Source organism: Arachis hypogaea, chromosome 12, assembly GCF_003086295.3.
Source record: "Arachis hypogaea cultivar Tifrunner chromosome 12, arahy.Tifrunner.gnm2.J5K5, whole genome shotgun sequence".
Lineage (NCBI taxonomy): Eukaryota > Viridiplantae > Streptophyta > Magnoliopsida > Fabales > Fabaceae > Arachis > Arachis hypogaea.
The window spans coordinates 33704584-33716934 of NC_092047.1; the positions used below are offsets into that span (position 1 = coordinate 33704584).

The 12351-nt window shown below is 42.5% G+C and overlaps 1 non-coding gene across 1 annotated transcript; it reads right to left on the bottom strand.

The window, feature by feature from the left end:
• Positions 1 to 511: 511 nt before the first annotated feature.
• LOC112731201 (small nucleolar RNA R71) lies at positions 512 to 619 on the bottom strand. The gene has a single exon (XR_003166989.1). It is a non-coding gene; the product is annotated as a small nucleolar RNA R71 (small nucleolar RNA).
• Positions 620 to 12351: the final 11732 nt, after the last annotated feature.

The window sequence follows — 12351 nt, forward strand, 5'->3', positions numbered from 1 at the left end:
TATTCTTGTTGAAGCAGATCCAGAACCTGAAAGGACTCTGAAAAGGAAACTAAGAGAAGCTAAAATACAACAATCCAGAGATAACCTTTCAGAAATTTTCGAACAGGAAGAGGAGATGGCAGCCAAAAATAATAATAATGCAAGGAGAATGCTTGGTGACTTTACTGCACCTAATTCCAATTTACATGGAAGAAGCATCTCCATTCCTGCCATTGGAGCAAACAACTTTGAGCTGAAACCTCAATTAGTTTCTCTGATGCAGCAGAACTGCAAGTTTCATGGACTTCCATCTGAAGATCCTTTTCAGTTCTTAACTGAATTCTTGCAGATATGTGATACTGTTAAGACTAATGGAGTAGATCCTGAAGTCTACAGGCTCATGCTTTTCCCTTTTGCTGTAAGAGACAGAGCTAGAATATGGTTGGACTCTCAACCTAAAGACAGCCTGAACTCTTGGGATAAGCTCGTCACGGCTTTCTTAGCCAAGTTCTTTCCTCCTCAAAAGCTGAGCAAGCTTAGAGTGGATGTTCAAATCTTCAAACAAAAAGATGGTGAATCCCTCTATGAAGCTTGGAAAAGATACAAACAGTTGACCAAAAAGTGTCCTTCTGACATGCTTTCAGAATGGACCATCCTGGATATATTCTATGATGGTTTATCTGAGCTATCAAAGATGTCATTGGATACTTCTGCAGGTGGATCCATTCACCTAAAGAAAACACCTGCAGAAGCTCAAGAACTCATTGACATGGTTGCTAATAACCAGTTCATGTACACTTCTGAGAGGAATCCTGTGAGTAATGGGATGCCTATGAAGAAGGGAGTTCTTGAAGTTGATACTCTGAATGCCATATTGGCTCAGAACAAAATATTGACTCAGCAAGTCAATATGATTTCTCAGAGTCTGAATGGAATGCAAGCTGCATCCAACAGTACTCAAGAGGCTTCTTATGCAGAAGAAGCTTATGATCCTGAAAACCCTGCAATAGCAGAGGTGAATTACTTAGGTGAACCTTATGGAAACACCTATAACCCATCATGGAGAAATCATCAAAATCTCTCATGGAAGGATCAAAGGCCTCAACAAGGCTTTAATAATGGTGGAAGAAACAGGTTTAGCAATAGCAAACCTTTTCCATCATCCACTCAGCAACAGACAGAGAATTCTGAGCAGAACCCATCTAGCTTAGCAAACTTAGTCTCTGATCTATCTAAGGCCATTGTAAGTTTCATGAATGAAACAAGGTCTTCCATTAGAAATTTGGAAGCACAAGTGGGCTAGCTGAGTAAAAGGACCACTGAAATCCCTCCTAGAACTCTCCCAAGCAATACAGAAGAAAATCCAAAAGGAGAGTGCAAGGCCATTGACATAACCAAAATGGCCGAACCCAATGAGGGAGAGGAGGACGTGAATCCCAAGGAGGAAGACCTCCTGGGACGTCCAGTGATCAATAAGGAGTTTCCCTCTGAGGAACCAAAGGACTCTGAGGCTCATCTAGAGACCATAGAGATTCCATTGAACCTCCTTATGCCATTCATGAGCTCTGATGAGTATTCCTCTTCTGAAGAGAATGGGGATGTTACTGAAGAGCAAACTGCCAAGTTTCTTGGTGCAATCGTGAAGTTGAATGCCAAATTATTTGGTATTGAAACTTGGGAAGATGAACCTCCCTTGTTCACTAATGAACTAAGTGATCTGGATCAACTGACATTGCCTCAGAAGAGACAGGATCCTGGAAAGTTCATAATACCTTGTACCATAGGCACCATGATCTTTAAGGCTCTGTGTGACCTTGGTTCAGGGATAAACCTCATGCCCCTCTCTGTAATAGAGAAACTGGGAATCTATGGGGTGCAAGCTGCTAAAATCTCATTAGAGATGGCAGATAATTCCAGAAAACAGGCTTATGGACAAGTAGAGGATGTGTTAGTAAAGGTTGAAGGCCTTTACATCCCTGCTGATTTCATAGTCCTGGATACTGGAAAGGAAGAGGATGAATCCATCATCCTAGGAAGACCTTTCCTAGCCACAGCAAGAGCTGTGATTGATGTGGACAGAGGAGAATTGATCCTTCAATTGAATGAGGACAACCTTGTGTTTACAACTCAAGGATCTCTCTCTGAATCCATGGAGAGGAAGCAGAAGAAGCTTCTCTCAAAGCAGAGTCAAACAAAGCCCCCACAGTCAAACTCTAAGTTTGGTGTTAGGAGGCCACAACCAAACTCTAAGTTTGGTGTTGAACTCCCATATCCAAACTCTAAGTTTGGTGTTGGAGAGTATCAACAAAGCTCTGCACATCTGTGAGGCTCCATGAGAGCCCACTGTCAAGCTATTGACATTAAAGAAGTGCTTGTTGGGAGGCAACCCAATTTTTATCTAACTATATTTTTCCTGGTTATATGTCTTTATAGGTTCATGATCATGTGGAGTCACAAAATAAACAAAAAAAAATTAAAAACGGAATCAAAAACAGCAGAAGAAAAATCACACCCTGGAGGAGCATCTGTCTGGCGTTCAGCGCCAGAACAGAGCATGTTTCTGGCGCTGAACGCCCAAAATGGGCAGTGTCTGGGCGCTGAACGCCCAAAATGGGCAGCATCTGGGCGCTGGACGCCAGAATTACACCCTGGAGAAAAGCTGGCGCTGAACGCCCAGAACAGGCATGGTTCTGGCGTTCAACGCCAGAAATGGCCAACAAATGGGCGTTGAACGCCCAAAATGGGCACCAACCTGGCGCTGAACGCCCAGAGTTGTGTGCAAGGGCATTTTACATGCCTAATTTGGTGCAAGGTTGTAAATCCTTGAACACCTCAGGATCTGTGGACCCCACAGAATCATCTCAGGATCTGTGGACCCCACAGGATCCCCACCTACCTCATCATCTCTCTTTCCATTCATGACCATCCCTTCTGTTTTCCATTTACCACTCACATCCATACACCCACCTACCTTCAAAATTCACATTTCTCTCCCACCCAATCCCACCCATATGGCCAAATACACACATCCCTCCATCTCCTCCATATCTTCTTCTTCTTCTTCTTCTATTCTTTCTTCTTTTGCTCGAGGGCGAGCAACATTCTAAGTTTGGTGTGGTAAAAGCATAGCTTTTTTTTTGTTTTTCCATAACCATTAATGGCACCTAAGGCCAGAGAAACCTCAAGAAAGAGGAAAGGGAAGACAATTACTTCTACCTCTGAGCCATGGGAGATGGAAAGATCCATCTCACAAGTCCATCACTAAGAAAAGGATGGAGCAAACAAGAGAGCACATTCATGGATCTCAACAGGCACATGAAGAAGCTCATACCTCAGGGGATACAGTTTCCTCCACAGAATTTTTGGGAGCAAATCAACAACTTCCTAGGAGAATTAAGTTCCAACATGGGACAACTAAGGGTGGAACATCAAGAGCACTCCATCATCCTTCATGAAATAAGAGAAGATCAAAAAGCAATGAAGGAGGAGCAACAAAGACAAGGAAGAGACATAGAAGAGCTCAAGGACATCATCGTTTCCTCAAGAAGGAAACGCCACCATCACTAAGGTGGATTCATTCCTTGTTCTTATTTCTTCTGTTTTTCGTTTTCTATGTTATGTGCTTATCTATGTTTGTGTCTTCATTACATGATCATTAGTAGTTAGTAACTTTGTCTTAAAGTTATGAATGTCCTATGAATCCATCACCTCTCTTAAATGAAAAATGTTTTAATTCAAAAGAACAAGAAGTACATGAGTTTTGAATTTATCCTTGAACTTAGCTTAATTATATTGATGTGGTGACAATGCTTCTTGTTTTCTGAATGAATGCTTGAACAGTGCATATGTCTTTTGAAGTTGTTGTTTAAAAATGTTAAATATGTTGGCTCTTGAAAGAATGATGACAAGGAGACATGTTATTTGATAATCTGAAAAATCATAAAAATGATTCTTGAAGCAAGAAAAAGCAGCAAAGAACAAAGCTTGCAGAAAAAAAAAATTAGGCAAAATAAAATAGAAAGAAAAAGAAAAAGCAAGCAGAAAAAGCCAAAAGCTCTTAAAACCAAGAGGCAAGAGCAAAAAGCCAGTAACCCTTAAAATCAAAAGGCAAGGGCAATAAAAAGGATCCCAAGGCTTTGAGCATTAGTGGATAGGAGGGCCTAAAGGAATAAAATCCTGGCCTAAGCGGCTAAACCAAGCTGTCCCTAACCATGTGCTTGTGGCGTGAAGGTGTCAAGTGAAAACTTGAGACTGAGCGGTTAAAGTCAAGGTCCAAAGCAAATAAAGAGTGTGCTTAAGAACCCTGGACACCTCTAATTGGGGACTTTAGCAAAGCTGAGTCACAATCTGAAAAGGTTCACCCAATTATGTGTCTGTGGCATTTATGTATCCGGTGGTAATATTGGAAAACAAAGTGCTTAGGGCCACGGCCAAGACTCATAAAATAACTGTGTTCAAGAATTATCATACTGAACTAGGAGAGTCAATAACACTATCTAAACTCTGAGTTCCTATAGATGCCAATCATTCTGAACTTCAATGGATAAAGTGAGATGCCAAAACTATTCAAGAGGCAAAAAGCTATAAGTCCCGCTGATATGATTGAAGCTCTGTTTCATTGATAGTTTGGAATTTATAGTATATTCTCTTCTTTTTATCCTATTTGATTTTCAGTTGCTTGGGGACAAGCAACAATTTAAGTTTGGTGTTGTGATGAGCGGATAATTTATACGCTTTTTGGTATTGTTTTTAGTATGTTTTTAGTAGGATCTAGTTACTTTTAGGGATGTTTTCATTAGTTTTTATGTTAAATTCACATTTCTGGACTTTACTATGAGTTTGTGTGTTTTTCTGTGATTTCAGGTATTTTCTGGCTGAAATTGAGGGACTTGAGCAAAAATCAAATTCAGAGGTTGAAGAAGGACTGCTGATGCTGTTGGATTCTGACCCCCCTGCACTCAAAATAGATTTTCTGGAGCTACAGAACTCAAAATGGCGTGCTTCTAATTGCATTGGAAAGTAGACATCCAGGGCTTTCCAGAAATATATAATAGTCCATACTTTGGCCAAGTTTAGATGACGCAAACTGGCGTTCAACGCCAGCTCTCTGCCTAATTCTGGCGTCCAGCGCTAGAAACAGGCTGCAAAGTGGAGTTCAACGCCCAAACTGGCACAAAAGCTGGTGTTCAACTCCAAGAAGGATCTCTACACGTGCAACACTCAAGCTCAGCCCAAGCACACACTAAGTGGGCCCCAGAAGTGGATTTATGCATCAATTACTTACTCCTGTAAACCCTAGTAGCTAGTTTATTATAAATAGAACTTGTTATCATTGTATTCACAGTCTTGGTTACTCCGGTTCCCCTCTGGGGCCGAGACCAATGAACTCCATTATCACTTATGTATTTTCAATGGTAGAGTTTCTACACTCCATAGATTACGGTGTGGAGCTCTGTTGTTCCTCAAAGATTAATGCAAAGTACTACTGTTTTCTATTCAATTCATCTTATTTCGCTTCTAAGATATTCATTCGCACTTCAACCTGAATGTGATGAACGTGACAATCATCATCATTCCCTATGAACACGTGCCTGACAACCACTTCCGTTCTACATCAGATTGAATGAGTATCTCTTAGATCTCTTAATCAGAATCTTCGTGGTGTAAGCTAGAATGATGGCGGCATTCAAGAGAATCCGGAAAGTCTAAACCTTGTCTGTGGTATTCTGAGTAGGATTCAATGATTGAATGACTGTGACGAGCTTCAAACTCACGATTGCTGGGCGTTAGTGACAGACGCAAAAGGAGGGTGAATCCTATTCCAGCATGATCGATAACCGACAGATGAATAGCCGTGCCGTGACAGGGTGCGTTGACCATTTTCACTGAGAGGAGGGGATGTAGCCACTGACAATGGTGATGCCCTTGCATAAAGCCAGCCATGGAAAGGAGTAAGACTGATTGGATGAAGATAGCAGGAAAGCAGAGGTTCAGAGGAACGAAAGCATCTCTATGCGCTTATCTGAAATTCTCACCAATGATTTACATAAGTATTTCTATCCCTATTTTATTAATTATTTTTGAAAAACCCCATTACTATTTTATATCCGCCTGACTGAGATTTACAAGGTGACCATAGCTTGCTTCATACCAACAATCTCCGTGGGATTCGACCCTTACTCACGTAAGGTATTACTTGGACGACCCAGTGCACTTGCTGGTTAGTTGTGCGAAGTTGTGAACCATGGTATTGGCATCATGTTTTTGGCGCCATTACCAGGGAAAGAAAGAGCGATGAATTTTACATAATCAAAGTGTAATCACAATTTCTGCGCTCCAGGCAGTAACAAAGCAAGGTTTCCAGGAAAATCTACAGCTCTCACCCCAGCATCTTTCAAACAAGAAAAAGACTTCAAACAAGCAAGCATTTCCAGAAGCATAAGTCATCACAGTCAACCAAGCAAAAAGCTTTCCCAAAACATCAAAACACGCCAAATGGAAATCATCAAAGGTACGAACTTCAGAAAAATCAAACAAACGCCGCAACACAAAGAAAAGTTGAAAGCGAGAGAATGAAGGGAAAAATGCGAAGAAGTTACGAAAGAAGAGAAACCGTTTCTAGGTTTTCAAAATCAAAATAAAGAGCCAAAAGGAAATGAGGCAATTAATGCTAAAATTAAAAGGCATTAAACCCTCGCACCTTCCCAAAGTGCCGATATAAAAGCGCGCGCTTTTAGAGGAAAACGTTCTACATTCAAAATGCTTGAGATCGGCTTCACTAAAGAAAGACCGAAGTGAAGAACTCGACCTCAAAAAGAAGACCGAGCTCAAGCAGGGGCACTGTTCATACCTTGGGTCAAGCTGTCTGAACCGGATGTTCAGTAATAAAGCGACCGACCTCCTTAGGTCAAGCGGACCGACTTCTTTACGAAGAACTCGGCCAAATCGACAGGAAAGCCCAAAAAGGGCCCTATTCAAGGAATACGACCCAAATCCAAAAGGTTGTTCAGGCCTACAGAGAAGGGCGGTTCCGTTGAAGATGCGCTGACCTTAACCCAAAAGATAAAGATAAGATAAGATAACAAACTTATCTTATCCAAAGGTCACATCTCACCATTATAAATACACTAGAGCACCCAGGTATAACTCATACTCTGATTCTACATAAAAACCTGCCTAATACCCGTGCTAACTTAAGCATCGGAGTTTCTTGCAGGTACCCCCACCCTCCGGTGGCCAAGGATCAGCAGTGCAGCAAATCCAACAAGTCGGACACAACAGCTCCGGCTGCCACCAGCCAGTCGGACACGTCATCTCCGACCAGTACCAAAGATCTCATCCGAGATCGACCTCCAGTTTCAGGTAACCCTCGGAACACACCCCTTCCCCCACGAAAAATCAAAATCACAAAGCAACGTTACTGGGCTGAAACGCAAAAGCTACAGGTGGAGGCTTCAGAAAAATCAAAGAGTTGGAAGTGAGAAAGAAGTTACGAAGAAGAAGCAAAAAAGAGAAACCGTCTTTTGATCGAGAAATTCAAAATAATAGCCAAGGGAGAATGGGGCAATTAAATGCCAATTAAATGCGGATATTAAAACCGCTTGCGTTCCCAAAAAGTGCTGATATAAAAGCGCGCGCCTTTAGAGGAAAACGTTCTACATTCAAAAAGAGTCTACAAAAGGAAGAAATCGACAAAATGCTCGAATTCGGTTTCACTAAAGATCGAAGTCAAAAGGCCTCGACCTCAAAAAAGAAGACCGAACTCAAGCAGGGGCACTGTTCATACCCTGGGTCGAGCTACCCGACCCGGGATGATTGGTGATAAAGCGACCGACCTCTTCAGGTCAAGACTACCCGACCTCTTCTAAAAAGAGCTCAGCCAAATCGACAGGAAAGCCCAATAAAGGGCCCAAATAGAGGAACACGACCCAAATCCAAAGGCAATCTCAGCCTACAGAGATAAAGGCGGTTCCCTTGAAGATAAGCTGACTTCATCCAAAACAGGATAAGATAAGATAAGATAACTAACTTATCTTATCAGAAAGGTTAGCCCACACTACTATAAAAATACTGGAACACCCAGGTATAACTCATACTCTGATTCTACTAAAAACCTGTCTAATACCCATGCTAACTTAAGCATCGGAGTCTCTTGCAGGTACCCCCCCTCCGGTGGCCAAGGATCAGCAGTGCAGCAAGTCCAACAAGTTGGACACAACACCCCTGGCCGCCACAGGCCGGTCGGACACGCTATCTCCGACCAGTACAGGAAATCTCATCCAAGATCGACCTCCAGTTTCAGGTAACCCTCGAAACACCAACAAAGATGAAAACCAAATTCATCTAGAGGTCGACTAAACGAGGATTTAATCCACTTTCTACAAATCGGCAAAGATGAAAACAGAATAATGCAAGAAGTTATCGAAAGTGATCCGGAGAAAGGACCTGACGAGGTCCTGATGGATTGCTAAATAATAACTTAAAAGACTGGCCGACGTTAAGAAGTCAGACCAAGTCAAACCAAGTTATAAGTAAACCCTGAAAAGAGGTCTGGCCATCCCTATAAAAGAGGATTAATTTAACTTAGAAGGGCCCAACATGACGAAGTCGGCCCAAAACACAAAGTAATAAAAGTAATCCCTGAAAGAGACCTGAAGAAGGTCCAAGAAAGAGGATTACAAAAATAACTTAGAAGGGCCCGACATGACGAAGTCAGCCCAAAACACAAAGTTATAGAAGTAATCCCTGAAAGAGACTTGAACAAGGTCCAAGAAAGAGGATTACAAAAATAACTTAGAAGGGCTCGACATGACGAAGTCGGCCCAAAACACAAAGTTATAGAAGTAATCCCTGAAAGAGACCTGAACGAGGTCCAAGAAAGAGGATTACAAAAATAACTTAGAAGGGCCCGACATGACGAAGTCGGCCCAAAACACAAAGTTATAGAAGTAATCCCTGAAAGAGACCTGAGCAAGGTCCAAGAAAGAGGATTACGAGATAACTTGATCCGACATGACGAAGTCGGTCGAACACACGAAATTATAGAAGTAATCCCTGAAAGAGACCTGAACAAGGTCCAAAAAAGAGGATTACAAAGGTAACTTAGAAGGGCTCGACATGAGGAAGTTGATCCACATAAAGTGCAAAGGCTACAAAAGTAATACTTGCCAGAGACCTCACAAAAGGTCCAAAATAACAAGATTTTTTGTCTCAAAAAAGAATCAAAGCTAAAAGCACAAGAGCCACCCAAAGAGATCGAGCAACAAGGCTCCAGCACTACCAAAAGCCTAGAAAAAGTTCCTAGACGAGATAAAGATCGACATGATACTAAAGGCGCGAAGTTGATAAAGCAAATTCAAGGGGGCTTCCCAAATCAGCCCCAAGAACTCAGGAGCTATTTTTTGTTTTTTAGCCTAAGGTTGCTAAACAAGCAACTAAATAAGTGTCAACAGTCAGCAAAATACAATTTACAAAAGAAAGAGTTTTAAAAGCCCACAAGCCGGGCTATCTACACAACCAAAGATAAAAAAGTTCAGTTAAACATCAGAAGCCTTCCCAGTAGCATCAGCACGGGGAGAAAGAGGGCGAGTCTGAAGGGGCACAGCATCCACGGTCCCATCATCTCGATTCACGATTTGACAGTCTGGATCGGATACGGGATGACCGGCCTCAGCAGAAGGAACTGAAGAAGTTGACACTTTGGCAGCAGGCGCAGGGGGAGGTTCAATATCATCATCATCTGAGTCGTCAGGGACAATCTTACCATCCCTCACAATATTGTCCAGGATGAAGAGAGACAGATCGACCTCGGGAGCCAGAACTTGAACCTGCTCCTTCAGGTTCTCATAAGCAGCATTCACACTGCTGACAAGGTGACCTTGGAGCTCGGAGTAATCAGTTCGGGCAGACTCCAACTCCTCCCTCAGATGCATTACCTCCCGATAGGATGTAACATAGCTGCCTTTATGCCTCAATGCCGTGTCCTCGGCCAACCTCACAGAAGCCGCCAAGGCAAGGGAGCCAGCCTTTTCGTTCTCCAGCTCCTTCTCCAGTTTTGTCACTTTCACTTCGAGCCCCTCCTTCAAGCCCTTCATCCGATCAAACTCATGTTTAGCCTCCTCCATGAAGGCTTTGGTGGCATGAAGAGGAAGATTTTGGGCAGTTCGGTACAAGGCAGCCCCCATGTGCGCCATCTTAACACTACTCCGAGTTATAAAGTCCAAATGGCGGAGGAGCGATACATCATCCATAGGGAGGACACCGTAAGGACCGATCTGCTGATCTACGAACTCGACCGCGTCAAAATCCGGGGCATCAAGGTTGAAAGGCTAAAGGGTTTTTTGCTTTTTGTTGGGAGGAGCACCAGAAGTAACAACAGAGGCTTGGGGAGGATCAATCACACGAACCCGGGGAGTTGGGATTACCTTCCTCGCCCCAGGTGAGCTCGAAACGGACGGCTTCGACTGAGCCTGGAAAGATCCCTCCCCGGCCGCCTTGGCTGAGATGTTTTTTGCTGCGGTAGCTTTCTTCGCCCTTTTGAAGGCCTTCATAGACTCATTATCCTTAATCATCAGTGCAAGCAACGCGCAATAGTGAGAAATCAATTTACAAATCAGAAAAGAGCCTGCAGAAAATAAAATCAAACAGACAAAGAAAGGAAATCAATCACTACCCAGCTCAGCTCGGAGAAGTGAGGGGTCCCCTAAGAATTTCTTGGTATCAAGATAGGGAGGCTGCCCCCAATTCTCCTCCAACACAGTCACAAAGGCCTGCTCGACCTCATCCAACATCTCCCATGAATACCTCGACACAACAACATTCTTTTGCCACTCTAAAGGAAAAGTGTGCTCATCATTCTCATCCAGAAAAAAGGGTCGAGCTCCTTCAACAGCTCGGACCTTGAAGAAATAGTTATTAAAATCACGAAATGACTCGTCATACATAGAAAAAACTTTCTTCCCTTGCGAAGCTCGGAAAGAAACCCAGGCAGCCTTTTTCTTCACTACCCCAGGTTTTGTCAAGACAAACAAATAAAAGAAAAGGGATTGCGAGGCAGGGACGTCAAGTTCACGACACAACAATTGAAAAATATTTATAAAGCCCCAAGAATTGGGGTGAAGTTGGGACGGAGCTACATTGCAAGACCACAACAAATTGGTCTCAAAAGGAGTAAAAGGAATGGTGATGCTCATCTTGCCAAAGAAGAAATCATATGCATAGAAAAAAGGACGGTCTCCAGCAACTCGAGTAGAGAAATAAACTCTCTCTTCAGAGGAGGGAGGTACAAGTTCGTAATTCTTCTCCTCACTGACACTACTACAAATCCTATGAAACTACCTAAGCTGCTGACAAAACTCAGAATCAACCAAAGAAACACACAGAAGAACCATTGAATCCACCCAATCAGCCATGCTCTCAGGGACCTGGGAAGATGTCTCAACAATGTTCTTACGAGAAGACATGAGAATCAACTAGTTCTACAGCAAGAAGAGAAGAAAACAGATTACTAACCCAAAAACATCTCGGATAAAAAACAAAACATCTCAGAACAACTCGGACAAGCGCGACATGGAGCAATACAAACAAAAGGAAACCCCCGGGACCTACACTAAAGACCCAGGGGAATCCTTTTGGGGGCAAGTTAGGGAGCGAGGACTCAAGGAAACCTACAAGTTTTCATCTTTACGTCTCTACACGTCTTGGCAGGAAGATAACACTCCAAGAAGAAAAGCCACGAGTTACAAATCAAAAATCATCAAAATCACCTCCCAAAATTCACAGTCTCAGACGAAACTAACAAAAGCATCAAGAGGGAAACGCACTCCGAACAAAAGGCAAAAATTAAATTATGGGAATCGTTATCTCCTACAATGATACAATAAGGAAAGCCACCAAAACAGAGCAGAAGTCAAGGGGCAATCTTTTAAAATTATGAGCAAGATACAGTTTTTTCAAAATAAACAGCCAGAAGCAACAGTAGAACATGCAAAGCCCTAGGAAGCTTCAAACAAGAAATACCGGGAATATGCGTAAAAAACGAAAAAGAAAGTCAGAGATAACACATTACAACGACAAAAAAACACAAAGATCATAGAAAGGTTCAAGCTTTTTTCAAACATGCAGTCAAATGACAAAGAAAACCAACTGTAAATAGAACCAACCTGGAAAAAAGCAGAAAGCTTCAGAGAAGTCGAGGAAGGAAGACAAAATCCTGAATCACCCTCGCACAAGCAAAAGCACCAGGCAATGTCGCAGGAAGAAACGCAAAATTACAAACTCTAGGCGAAAAACAGAAAATGAGAAAGAAAAGGGAAGTTACGGTAACAAGAGAAGAAAAACCGTCTTTTCTGTGTGTAAAGATTCAAATTAGAA